This window comes from Apus apus, chromosome Z, assembly GCF_020740795.1.
Source record: "Apus apus isolate bApuApu2 chromosome Z, bApuApu2.pri.cur, whole genome shotgun sequence".
Classification (NCBI taxonomy): Eukaryota; Metazoa; Chordata; class Aves; order Apodiformes; family Apodidae; genus Apus; species Apus apus.
In genome coordinates, this window is record NC_067312.1 from 53,017,352 (window position 1) to 53,032,034 (window position 14,683).

Sequence of the window (14,683 nt, forward strand, 5' to 3'; positions counted from 1 at the left end):
AGGCTCCCATCCACTCAACTGCAAATTCCACACAGGAACATAGAAGACAAATACTATTCCCAGGCAGAGAAAAGCATTTTATCTGTAAGTCTACAAACAGTATGTTCTAGTTTGAAACCTAGTGCAACTTTTCATTAAAAAAACCAGCTATTTCCATTCATTATCTAGAGCTTGCCAATGCATAAATCACAGAGAAATAAGAAGAAAAACAAATAAAAAATGTAGTGGTACTTTCTGCATGACTTCCTTGGTCTCGATAGGCTAAAAATTTTAATTAAGGCAGAGCACACTTATCAGACCACTTGTAAAAAACTCATTTTAGCATGAATTTCAAGGTAAAATCTGGCTTTCCTGGGGCAATGGTAAATCACTTTTTTGACCTGACTTCTGGAAGCAGACTAAGCAAAGATGTTACTGAAGAAGACAGCTGGGAAAGGTGCAGTGACATTCTCTGCATTAATACAGCAGTAAGACAAAGACTTGTACTCTCAAAAAAGGTAAATGCAAAACAAGTTTGCAGTTATAAATTAAATCTAGATTTAAAAACTTTCTGCTGCATTGAATCAACAGATATTTTAGGATATTCCACAGCATTACACAGAATAGACATTCCCTGAATATTTATAAGAGTGTTGATTGTTGTGGTTTTTTATTATCCACCCAAATTACATTATTGCAGTTTGACTTTAAGGCTGCAGTCTGCAAAATTAAGTAATTGAATTGAAGCGAGGAATAAAATCATTGATCGATGCCGAAGCAGTTTCTCTAATGCACTTGGGGTAATCTTGCCAGCTGGATGGGTTCTCAGTGTGAATCCAAGGACACAGGAGGCAGCTCACTGCCCACATGAAAGTCATGCAAGCACAGCCCCCAAAGACCAGAATTTGTCTAACAAAAGAGACTTAACTTAGTAAAATGGTGATCCGAGAAAGAATGATCATTTTTTGAGAACTCAATATGTTCCTCAGAAATGCTTATGTTATTGTCTTAAATTTTTAAAAATGTCCATAGGGTACCAAAAGAAATACATGCTAACTACTGCAGCTCAGCTAGGAGATTCTCAGGAGTTGTTAATACTGGCAGGACAGGGATGCCAAAGAAACAGTAACACCAAAACTGTTTGGATGGTGCGCTATCAGTTGCAGTTGACTTTCTAAAAGAAATCTAACACGAAATCTAACACTTTTTTTTCTTTTTCTTTTTTTCCCCAAACAACCTATGACAGTACCATAGCAGATTTGAACGAATGAAATGGCCTAGAAACCAAGATCAGAAGAGATGCTCATGCCAATGATACATCAGAGGACTTATTAGGACTTATTGACCTGTCTGTCTCTGCACACTCAGAGGGGATGCATAAGGATGTGGGAGAAATCCATCAGCAATGCCACTCCACACACAAACCTCATGGGTTACTTCTGTGACAGCAGCTTCTTCAGTCTCTGCAGCCAGAGCCTGAGAAACACACGCCATGTGCAAGGAATGAAGAAGATGCAAAGCTGTAATGACAGAGGAGGAGTTTTACTCAGCTTTCCACTAGCCTGCACCTGTCCCCTAATCCCTGGAGCTCTCTGCATGATGACATTGGCTGCTGATGGCACCAAGCTGCTGGGCAACCCACAGGCACTCAAGTCAAAGGCCTGTTTTCTTTGGAAAATCTAAAGTAGCCACATGTCAGTTGGTGTATCAAAGCACAATGTTGCCTAGAGAGAGCTGTCTAAAAGGCAAGGCAGAGGGAGGAAAGACAAAGAGGACAAATCCTTCAGCAAGTCAGCAGACTTTGATTAACTCAAAAAAGAACTGCTGTAAGTGGCCTCAGAGTCACTACGAAATAGAGCAGGTGACACCACAGTTCAAAAGCTGTCCTCTGGCCAACTTACTGGTGCCTTCCCTCTCACAGGCATGTATTGGCTGTTTACCATCAAGCGACAGGGAGAGATAAAGCTGGCAGTAGACAGAAATCACAGTGGTCTGGTGTTTCATCAGTCTGAGGAACACTAAGGCTCATCTGAGTGGTGCACAAAAGGAGAGGCTGTGAAAGAAACGTGCCGTGGGGCTAAAGTAGAATCTCCTCTCTCTCTCAGAGAATCTAAGTCAGCTTCCAATGCCTTGCAGATTTTGCAGTGCTTTGTTGTGTCTCACATGTAATGCTACTAGACAGAACCACCAGACCACAAGGCAAAACATGACAGACATCTTTAATTTCACAGGTGCCAGTCCTTCATGGGCATTTCTGGAAGGTCTGAATTTTTTGCAAAGATGAAAAGGCTTTCTGGAAAATCTGAGGCTTTATGAGGAAAACCTAAGATATTCACATGCCAACTCTGTGCTGTAGCTTCTGAAACAGGAAAGGCCTTTCAAAGGCACTGCAGGAAGGAACCTTCTGAATTCTCTGTGCTCTGGCAGAGGTTCTGAAGGGCAAGAAGTGGAAAAAAACGGTGATTCTTTCCTTCTTCCATTACACACCACTTGCTAAAGCCTGAACAGAAGTGACACCTCTAGAGCATTCAGGTTCAGAGATCACGTAGTGTCACATAAAGGTAACTCGCAGCTTTGGTGATTAGGACATTATACCCCTTCCCACTCTCCCATCGGATTTCCTGTCTGTGAATTTGCATTTGCGTGGGCTGCAGAGCAGACAAGACTTCGCATTGCTTTCGAACAGTGCCACTTCCCGGTTTAATTCAGCTACTGCACTTCTTCAAATAGTGACTTGCGAGGAAAGCTGGGATGTGGACTCGATATGCTGTCCTAGGCATGAATCAGTCCAGGAACCCAGCCTGCACTACTGTAATGAGCTGAAGTCCTGGTTTTGCAAGTGAGGGTGCTTGAACAAGGAGAAAGTCCCATATTCTCATTTCAAAGTTTGTTCATATCCTGAGGAAAGTTTCAGTAACTCTTTTGGGAGGACTCAACCTGTCCCAAATTCTCCATTTACTCTTTCTGACTAAATCTGCTTAGCAGCATGCTTTATAAGTCCCCAGGAAGCTCCCTGAGACAAGTATAAGAATCTGTCCTCATTAAAAGGCTAAAATATTACTAGATTAGCCTCCTAAATTTTACACCTTCTATTTTCTCATAATTTCAAATGTTGCAGTCAGGAGTTAAATAAAATTCACAACTATGAAATACCCTGGAATTGTTGCTGGCTTCCCATAGCTGAGTGCATTACAGACATATAAGTTGATATTTTCTACGGCAAATAGTTAACTCAGATATTAGCAGTGAAATCTCACAGAATCCTGCAGTCCTCCACTGTCTCTCTACAGCAAGCACTAGTCAGCTGCAAGATTAAAAAATAAATATTTGAATGTGAAGGGAAACCATGATTATTTGATTATTTGCATGCACTGCTTCTTAGGGTACTACAAATATTAGTAGAACATCATCTCTGTCTTCCTCCAAATGTAAGATAGAGGATGTTAATGAAACTGTAGTGGGTGAGTATTAAAAATAGCTCCCTGCAGACATGTTTTGAAGCAGTTTATGTGACTTTCATGCACCCTCTTCTGGTACTGTTTATAACCAGCACAGTCATCTGAGGTGCCCTTGAAATATTTCATATGTCAGCATGTAGCGTTCTGCATCCACTGCTGGTTCCCTCAGGCACTAAGCAGTTAAACTAAGTCCTCTTGCAAAATATGTGTGTGTCAGCTTTAGGTTTTGCTCCAGAAAGCATATGAAAGCCTGGAAGGAGCTCCAGCAAGATCCAGAACTCCAGGACTAACCGGCCTTACATGCACAATCCATTTCCATTGCAGAGCTGGAAAAGCTCAACTTCACCTCCCTACCTCCAAGCTTACTGACAAGCAGCACCTCATGAGGGCTCTGCTGGTTCTGTCCTCAGCCCCATTCATTCTGTTCAACAGTGTAATCAGTGAGCCCAGCCCACTGAATTACTTTCATGCTCACAGGCTGCACAAAAAGAGCATGGACAAATGAGGGAAGTTTTACAAAATGGGAAGAATAATGCAAGGCTGACCAGGCTGAAGGGAAGACATCAAACATCACATAGGCTGAGCTCAGCTTTTATTGCACTGCTTGAACTAGGATGTGTTCCACTGAACCCACAATCAGCTCAAGAAAAGTGGCTTTTGAGAGTATCAGTAGGAACAGTCCAGAATGGAAACCAGGAGGAGGCAGAGCATAAAAACAGCCATTAGTTTGTATACTCAATAAATTACAACCCTCCCTCCTACCACACAACACAGTCTGCTCCTGACTGTGACCCCACTTCCACGCTGTCTAAAAAGCCTATTGCTTTGAAAAGACATGAGGTAGCTACCACAGTGCTGCTAGTGCACTCAAAGCCTGTGGGCAGCTCAGCCTTTACTTACTTCACTAGCCATTATTCTTGTCCTAGAGAAACAGATTCCATTCTCAGCAAAGCTGAACACATGAGGAGAGGAATCCGTGCAGAGCATTTATAATTTTTTATCAAATTTTATCAAATTTTAGGATGAACATATATAGAGGTTTCCAGAAAGCATTGCATTTCCTGCAGCAGTGAGCATCACAACCACACTGAAGAGAAACAAGCCAGCACAGTACATGATGCTGATGCACCTGTATCACCATACTTCACCATATCCTGGCAAGTGACTGGGCACCACCTCACAAGCATTCCGGTTTTTCTGTTTCCCAAGAATTAAAGCAGAGTCCTCCTGCTGGACCTACAAGGTACAAAGCTAGGAAGCAGAGAAACCTTGATCACAGATACTTACAAGTGAAAAGGAGGGTATCAGAAAGCCAAGAGAGTCTCAGACAGCATCGCTGTGGTTCAGTGATATGAAGAGATATCCAAAGTAATTTGATATAATAGCCATGCAGGAAAAACATAGACAAAAGACCAGTTGGCCCACCAAAGCCCTCAGCTCTGCTTGAGTCATTCAGCTCAGATTGTGCCAGTCATGGTCCTCTGGTGAGGACCAATTTGGGAGCTTTCCATTGGAATGTATTACTTTAGCCATAGGACAGACAACTCTGGTAGCAAGCCAGCAAGCTTCAGTTTATCTTGATTGATAAGCAACATTTGGTTTTAGCTCCCCAGGAATCAGTCAGTTAAATTTCTATGACAGTCTAGTCAGCATTAAAGATTCTTTGCCCAAAACAATTCATTATTGTAGCTAGAAGTTTTCCATACAGCTGTGTAATGAGGCAAATAATCCTGTTTTTCCAAAGGCATTGAAAAAATTCAGGTTTGTTGTTTGTTTTGATTTGTTGGGGGTTTTTGTGGCTTTTTTTGTGTTTTGTTTGTTTGTTTGTTTGTTTCTGGAAAGAAAGTAATGGAATTAATCTTAAAGCTCTTACAATGTGTCTCCATCAGTGTTTCCCTCCATCTCACCATGATGGGACATGTTATTGCAGCTGAGCTTTATTAGGAAAACAAACACATGAAGTAAACACCACTTCCACTGCGAGCACTGTGTACTCCATGCCATCTGCACCCCTGAAGGATCATAGGTATCACTCTCTGCAAGGAAGAAACACTGATGGCCAGAGCTAGAAGAATGTTGGTGACATTTTACTGGCAGGGGCTGGGGGCAGGGTGCACAGTGAATGTAAACTCTTTATGATCTGAATGAAAACCTGATAGGGAAGCCAGTCTGGAAAACACTCTCCTCCCATCAGTCTGAGTGTCTGAGGCAAGTTTCACTTTATTTCACCTGTAAGTGGACAAACAGCCAGAGGCAACAACATGTATGCTTTTATTTATGAAGGCTTAACACAGGTCCAGTGAACTGGGACAGATTATACAGGAGAAGCAACATTAACGGTTGCAAAAATACATCCAGGAAGTTCACATGTATGTTTCTCTGGATTAAACTTGCTAAACCACAGCTTGGATCCAGGCACATTGTCCAGGTCACTGATGTCTTTTAATGTGGTGCAGTTCACTAAAAGGATATTTTCCTCATATCTTTCTCTCTTATATTGTCTTTTTCGTGTTAATGTATATTGGAAAATATTCAATAAAATATTGATCTGGAGAGACTTGTGAACTCTAAATCCAAGAATCCTAGGTGTCAACCACCCATATTCCCCTGGGCCATCTTGTCTAAATTGTTGTTTTGCCAAGAAAGATTAGACAAGATGATCCTTGAGTTCCCTTCCAACTTGGCATTCTATGGTTCTATGAAATGACATCAGGCAGCAATAAAAATCAGGTGGTGGTTCCCATCAGCAGCCTCACTAATGGTCACAGTAAGGTAATTGGCACAATTAATGAAGGAAAGGTGCTCCATCCCCTAGCTCTGGCACTTCCTCTCTGTGGTTACCTAGTTGATTGTCACCCAGTAAAAGCCAGGTGAGTGCTTTGCTCACACAGAAAATAAAACCCGTGTGATAGATAGTTAGTCCCATGTTGGCAGCCACCACCTCAGCAGAATAACCACGAAGTCTGACCATCACACATGCAGCTGAGCTGAGAACATGCTTCATCATCATCATCCCCACAAGCATGGCTTGCAACAGTGAGCATCCTGGCCAGTCTTTCTAACATGGCAAGTGGGTAAGGCCTGCAACCAACTCCTCTCGTCTACCTCTCCTGCTATTTGGCACATCCACGGCAGCAAAACTGAATCCCTTTTGACCAGGATGATTTTTTAAAAAAATCTCTGTTGAATTCTGATCAGAGGCAAGCATACCCTTGGAGTATATTTGCATGTCCAATACTAGGGATGCTCAAAGGCAAAGGAACTCAATAGTAGCAGAATTATTTGCATTACTGTTTCTTAAAAATAAAAAAAGTCTGGTGGATGGCAGCAGAGTAGGAACGCAGAATTTGTTTTGTATGGTAGCTGAACATTATAATTTGGCACGTGACATCACCATTTTAGCATGTTAGCATTTCAGTCACATCACAGCTGTCCCAGGACAGTGGCTTTCTCTAAGCTAGGTCTAGTGGGATAAACAAGCAGCCTGCATGGCCAGGACATCTCATGCAACTTTGCCATGCTTGCACATCACCTGTGAGACAGGCTGTTACAGCTCATCTCATACTCCACCAACATTCTGCTGTGTCACGAAGTTGCCTCTCATGCCAGATGTACTTAGTCCAAGACTGGCATGACCCTGCACTGCCACATAGGCTGTCCCTCATGCCTCAATCTTTCCATGTCACTTCACTGAACACACAATTGCTAGATCATGTGCTTATGGCTCTAGCTCATCTGCACAGCCACAAAGGTGCACAGAAAAGCAAACTGCATCCTGCTGGGCTGCTTCCCAGCCCACCATAGGAGCCACTAGCCAACAAAAGGCCCATGTCCACAAGCCCAGAGATGCACACAGGTACAATGGCAGAGAAATTAAGGACTCTTGGGGTCCCAACAGCCCAAGGTCTATGTGTGATACCCACTATGAGTAGGACATTGACATTGACTTGGACAGACTAGATCAATGGGCCAAGGCCAGTTGTATGAAGTTCAACAAGGCCAAGTGCCAGGCCTTGCACTTGGGCCACAACAGCCCCATGCAACACTACAGGCTTGGGGAAGAGTGGCTGGAGAGCTGCCCAGCAGAAAAGGACCTGAGGTGTTCTGATTGATAGGTGGCTCAATATGAGCCAGCAGTGTGCCCAGGTGGCCAAGAAGGCAAATGGCATCCTGGCCTGCATCAGGAATAGTGTGGCCAGCAGGACCAGGTAGGCAACCATCCCCGTGTACTTGGCATTGGTGAGGCCACACCTCAAATACTGTGTCCCAGTTTTGGGCACCTCAATACAAGAAGGACACAGAGGTGCTGGAGCGTGTCCAAAGAAGGGCAACGAAGCTCATGAGGGCCCTTGAGAACCAGTGTTATGAGGAGCAACTGAGGGAACTGGGGCTGTTTAGTCTGAAGAAAAGGAGACTGAGGGGAGACCTCATTGCCCTCTACAACAACCTGAAAGGATGTTGTAAAGAGGTAGGCACTGGTCTCTTCTCCCAAGTAACTGGTGATAGAGCAAGAGGAAATGGCCTCAAGCAGCACCAGAGGAGGTTTAGACCAGACATTAGGAAGAACTTTCACACTGAAATGGTTGTCAGACATTGGAACATGCTGCCCAGGGAGGTGGCCCAGTCACCATCCCTGGATGTGATTAAAAGCTGTCTGGATATGGCATTTGGGAATACGGCTTAGTGCTGGACTTGGTAGAGTAGGGTTAATGGCTGGACTCTATGATCTTGAAAGTCTTTTCCAACCTAAGTGATTCTGTGAGTTATCAGGAGCAGCTTTCCGCATCAAGTGTCTGAGGGGGTTTTCTGCCTAGGAGTATGGGACCTAAAATGGGATGCCAGGGAAAAGCAGTTCTGGATTATACAGGACTTACTATGGGATGTTCAGGGGAGGAACAAAAGGCAAGAGAAGGGAGGGTCTTAGGTAATTTGGGGAGGAAAAAATGGAAAAAAAAAAGAGAGGTAGAGAAGATGTAAAGTGCCAGTTTTGTGTGAACAGCTGGCTGGTCAGTACACATGTCTAACCATGCCCTGTGCCTGATCAGTGCTTGTCTTATCTTCATAGTGAATTCCTTTCTCAGTCCCTGCTGGGGAGGGGTGCTCAATTTTGTGTGTCTGTATGTCTGAGGGAGCCTGAGCATCAGCAACTGCAGTCAGACATGGATTGGAGGGCTCAGTGTGCTGCTGTGAGCATGGACGTGCCAGTGAGCATGTGAGCTAAGCCAAGGTGGCCAACAGGTGAAGTGGCCTGGGAACAAGAGGCTGAGACAGTCTGCAAGGGCCATCTCTGCACATTTTGTTACTGGTGCCAGTTCTGAGATTTCGTTCCTTCTTTGCCTTCTAGATAGAAGAGCCTGTGTTTCTCAAAATTTTGCTTTTCCTTAGATCCTAAAAGACCAACACCATACATCTGTTCTTTGATTAACAAAATAAACTAAAATCCATTATTTCATCCACATTGCTCTGTCAAGCATATATATACATCTTACTTGGTGCTGTACAACCTCTTCCACTTGGAACTGAGCTCTGGGAACCAAGCACAGCTTTGTATGCTGGACTGCTCTGATCAAAGGCCAAACTAAGAAAGAGGAGGATAACTAGTGACTAACCCCTGCAGCAGGATTGCAGAAGGAAGCTGAAGAACTGCAGCTATAGAGAGCTATTCTCCACTATCGACAGACAGCGGAAGGCAACAGTACTCCACAAGCTTCCCTGAGCCTGAAATCTGGTTGTGCTACATTGAAGCAACACCAAAAACAAACACTTTTCTGAACAGAATGCTGTTCAGCATTTGGTTCTTTTGCTACGCAGCACAGATATCTTTTGCTGTTCTAAAACAAGTTGCAAATGAATCACCAGTTTCCATAGAACACAGCTTTGGAATAGAAAACCTCTGCACAGTAAAACAGAAAAGAGATGCATGAGCCTCAAGGAAAGCCAATAGTTCACATAGCTTTCATACCCATTAAGCAAAAAGCTGGGCTTAAGCAAGGTGGAGAACAAAACCTAAAGGCTTCCTGAGTTACAAATCTTATGGTGAAAGAGATGTATTAGCATACAACCCAGTGTGCAGGTGAAAAAATCAACTGTCACAAGTGAGCATTAGCTTATCTGCTGCCACCACCTTCGACATTCACTTCTCTGTAGATGTCTAGACATCGTAGACGTAAGTGAAAATCTGCTTCTGTGCTGCAGTTCAGAGCATGGCCCAGCAATAGCTCCCAGCTGAGTAGTTCAACACTGTCCTATAAACATTAATAATCCCTGAATTAACCAGACAAAAAAACCACAACAAACAAACAAACAAACAAAACAACCAATGAAAAAACAAAAAATACTTGGAAAGGAGCTTCTATTGTGTGATACAAGATCCTCTAAAGCAAAACCTGGCAGGCCTATGCTTCCAAGACTCCCACGAGTCCCTGCCAGCAGATGAGCGGGATCTAGGTGATAGTGGCTCTAGATCAGGGCTAGGTTTAGAAGAGTTGCACACCCTCTCTAATAAAACTGATCTGTCAGAGGACAGGTTGATAGATGTATCCTTGACTTCTCAGTTATCAACTGCACCCTAGCTGCCACTTTAATGGTGTGGCATGCTAATTCCCTGAAAGATACAGCTTCTCTGCTGTGATGCTGTCTGGCCAGCGGCAACCCATTAAGCTACGGATAGTCTCCGTGTCTTTGCATGCCCTTCTTTATACTTCTAGGGCTTACCTCTCCCACTGGTTTTTTCATCACTGCAGAGACCCTCGAACAACCCTGGGACATCATGACCCAGCTTCTTCCTCACCAGATGTGATTTGCCTCCTCAGAGTTTCTGACCAAGGATCTGACTTCCCCACAGACACATGCCTCAATTCTGGACTTCTTGGATTAGCTTCTTCATTAGGGTAGTTGGTACCCCAGGACATTTGCAGTGATGCATGGTCAGCACTCAGCAACAAGCTAGGGAAAATAAAGAAGTATTCAACACGAAATCCAAAGCATCCAATTAACTCCTCATATACTGCAATAGGAATTTCCCTACTAGTCTCTCTCTTCCATTATGCCCTTTTGCAATAAGCTAATTACATTACACACATACTACATATAGACTTCTCAGTCATTTCAAGAATCCCCTGTGAACTCTAATGCTTTTTATGGTGTCCAAGAACAGCCTTCAATATTTTCCAGTCAGCTCACCCTTCCTGGTGGCTTTCAGGATCTCCTGTAGAACTCTTTTTTTCTTTAACAAATAACAAACCACCTTTGAGATAAATCTATTATTAATTATCTATCAGTGGCTGTCCTTTCAGATCCACAGCCACAATAACGACAGTTTGTATTTTCCAGGCACCTAGTGTGTTAGTCTACATACAGTTCCTATGTTTTCCCATGAATAGCAGATAATAATTCATTAGTAATAGAAACAGCCTCTTCTTCCCACTCCAGTCACAAAGACCAGACAACTATGTGTAATTTGTACTGTCATCAGTTCCTAGCTATGCAATTTGTATAAACAAAACTAATAATGACTAGGTTTCCTGAATCTCACTGCCTTTTCTTCCCAAATACTCCTTCGCTTGTAACAGGCAGTTGCATGGGCCATTGTGTGTCCCACAGCTGCTCAGAATCTGACAGGACATTTTCATTCATATTTAGCAGCAAGATGCTTATTCCCCACTGCCCTTGGGGAAATCAAGTGGGGCTGCTGCTTGGCTTGCAGAAGCCTGCAGGTTGCACTCTGGTGTGATGAGGGAGCTCTTTGTTCTGAAGCCAGAGAGTGGCTGAAGCAAAGACACAAACTTGGATGTCTGACCTTGCTCTCACCAGGTGCTGCATGACAGCTGGCACCTGTGCTATAAAGGCCTCTGGTTTCGCTGGGACAGTCACACCAGCAGATTAAACTGTACTCCTGGCAATTACAATCTACCAGAACATGCTGTTGCTCTGGCCATCAAGGACAGATGCACCTCAGAGACCACCCATGCACCAGGGCTTTGCCAGAAACATGGGGCTTTGCTTCAGGTGCCTCTGCATCTCACTTGCCCTCGCAGAGCTGAGCTTCCTTGTCACAGCAGGGCATTGGCACTTCCCATGCTGAGATCCACTGTGCCAAGGACCTCCACTCTTGGCTCAAAGCTGAAAGTCATCTGCACTACTCAGCTATGCTTCATACAGTCTCTCATTCCCCTACCTTCCTTTCTAAGCATGCCCATGTGAAGGTCTGTGGTATACAACTCTGGTTTAACTTAACCAAGGCACTGTTAAACACCAAGCAGTGAAACTGCTGTTGCTTCCTTGGCTTTGCCATTTTGCCTTGCATTACAGTTTGAAAGTGCCTGCCCTGCTCCCAGTTAATGCTCCAATATGTGCTCAAGTCAACAGTGCCAGGAACACACAGGAGCTTTGCTAACAGTTGCAATCTGTTTTCCTGAACACAGAAAGACTCTGTTTACAGTTGTGCCTGCCTTCACAATATGCCAGTTCCAGGGCAAAGCACAGCTCTTATTGTTCCAAAGACAATACACAGTGGGTCTATCCACGGGTGCTGGCAAGTCCTCAGGTGATGGACAGGAAAGGCCAGACCTCTCCTCCCCAAAGCTGTCACAGCATTTTTTAATCATAAACTCCCCTAGAACCTTGACCTGCACACATCAGACCCTTGGTCTCAACCCAGATGCCTGGAAATGTATCAAGCAGCTTCAAAGATGAGCAGAGCAAAGAGTTGAAATCATCAGGTGTCAGACGTTGCTGCTCTACGATGTAAGGATGAAACTAAGCTGAGAAAGGAATCTTTCCAGAGGATGTGAAACAGAGCAACATGATACATTCTGCTTGACATCTAGGTTCACCACTACACTATTCATCTCTTCCCAGACACTCTAAGGAATTAGCAAAACACATTTAAAATTATAATCCAAGTAATGCCGCCAGCCACCATCTATTGCAGCTGGTTACAAAAATATTGCTTAAGTGGGAAAACAAAAGCACTTAGATAGTATGCACCAAAACAAAAACTTCACTGCATCTTGCTGAGAACTAGCAAAACAGCCTGGAAGCAGAGACACCACTTGCTGCTTCAGCAGTCAGCATTTTTCACAGCAGCAATGGATACCTTCACATGGTTCAGCCTTAGAGCATTCAGAATCAAAGGCTCCTGGATGGAGTCAAAGTTCAGGCAAGGGACAGTGAGCTTTGCATCAAAGGAGAAAATACATAAATCAATCAAAACCCTTAAAGACTTTTCTGAAAATGAAGCTTCCCTTCCCTCAGGTGTGCAAAGGAACAATGCTACAGGCAGAGGCAAAAAGCAAGAAGCAAGGTTGCAAAGGCAGCACCCTCAGTCTTCCTATTGAAGCCAGTTGCTTGGATTTTTGTTACTTTCACCGAGATACTTGTTTGAATACATCAACATTCAATCATTACACATAACATATGAAGCCTAATTCAAAACCATCAACATCTCTAGACAGTAACAGTGCAAGTCCAAGAATACTGTCATGTAAAAGACGAGACATTTTTAGATAGATGTGGCTCACATCTTACTCTTGGTAGGGGACTCAGAGTACTCTTCTAAACTTTGTTCTCCACTAAGGCCAGACAACTGTTTGAATTTCTCACAGAAAAACCAATCAAAAGGAAACTTGAAATAAGAAATCAAGAAAAGAAAAAGCTAAATAAGGTCCATGTCAGAAGTTAAAGGCATACAGGGACTTTCTGCATAAAGACACATGGTGAGTTGCATTGCACTATACCTCTATTCAGATACTTATTCAGATGTAGTATTGGATTAAACCTAGCTGAGTTGAGATCATTTTAATCCTGAGCAATTACAGCTAAACCACAGTTTCAACAGATGAATTAATCTACCTCAAAATTCTTACATTCAATTAATATGGATTATTTTTTCTGACTGTCTAGTATCAAGAAAACCCTGAAGACATTATTGCACAAAAAGAGGTATGTCACCTGTAAGTACTTATTTTTATAGCAGAATATTCAATTAGTGGAACAAGAAAACATCAATTACCTATAAAATAAGAAAAAAAAAAATGTTTCTCATGTTGAATTACCTCTGTAGAAAAAAATAGTTGGCTGCTATTAGCAGCAGGGCAGGTTTATGCCTTCAGAACATGTGTCTAATAACACAATTTTTTGTGAGGTGTGGCAATTTCAGTCAAACTGAAATTGTTTTTACTCTAATTTATTAAATTTGCTGGTAATGAGAGGAGTTAGTTGGGTTTCATCATGTATTTCTGTTGCTTAGGTTTTCTACAATGTTTTGCAGTCTAAATAACTCATGTCAAACAAAATAATGACAATAAAAAATAACACATAGAATAAGTTATTTTTTCTGTCCAAATCAAAGCCAGAGAACAGTCTGAATTTCTGCAAGTATATTTTACACAGGACAATACAAAACACTAAGTTACAAAACAATTTTTGCCATAACCATTTCAAAAGTCACATCCACAACAGCTGCTTAAGGCAGTGCTTTAATAATTCCTGAAGTGAGGTATAAACGTAAAGTCATTCACCTGCAGATCTGAGCAATTTCTTCATTATATATGTGCCAATTAAAGGGAATGCAACTTGTGTTCTGCACTAAGTGACTATGTACTTCTGCTTGCATTGGAGAAGAAAGTTTCTGTCATCTCTTAACTCCTCCAGCATTTACAGAGGTCAGAAAATCTGTGCTCACACTTCCATGAAACAGGATCATTCCATTCAAGCACGTCTTCTCTAGACTCCTGTGCTGGTTGCTGAAAACACAATCAGCAAAGAAGCAGGTGGAGCCAGGCCTGTGACTGGTTAGTTCACAGACAGATGGAAGCAACCAGTAGTACAAAGTTCAGGGAAGTGTTAGAACCACTACTAGCAAAAACATGGAAGATTTAAAAAAAAAACAACAAAAAAATTGATTAGTGCTAACATTTATCCACTTCTAAGCCACTACACACAGGCAAAGGGACCTTTCTGTGATGTCTATCATGCTGGTATTTAAATGAAGCTAATAAGAGGCAAAACTGTGATGTCCTCAGGACAATTATACATTGGTACTATTAGTGCTAGTAAGAAATACATGTGTGAATAACCCTCTGACTTTAAACCAGCCCGTAGCTGTTGGCAGCTCCTAACAAGCCAACAGCAGGAATAAAAGCCCTTCCTGCCCTCTCAGTATGTATACAGCAGTTCACAAGCTAGAAATTTGCATTACTGCATGGAGATAGTGCACGAAATTAAACTGCTATGTATCCGCTTTA

General features: G+C 42.8%; 1 protein-coding gene across 1 annotated transcript in view; it reads right to left on the bottom strand.

Annotated features, from left to right (window-relative positions):
• Positions 1-14,683, bottom strand: part of PCGF3 (polycomb group ring finger 3) — a 109,893-nt gene that overhangs the window by 41,997 nt on the left and 53,213 nt on the right. The gene's annotated exons all lie outside the window — the stretch shown is intronic.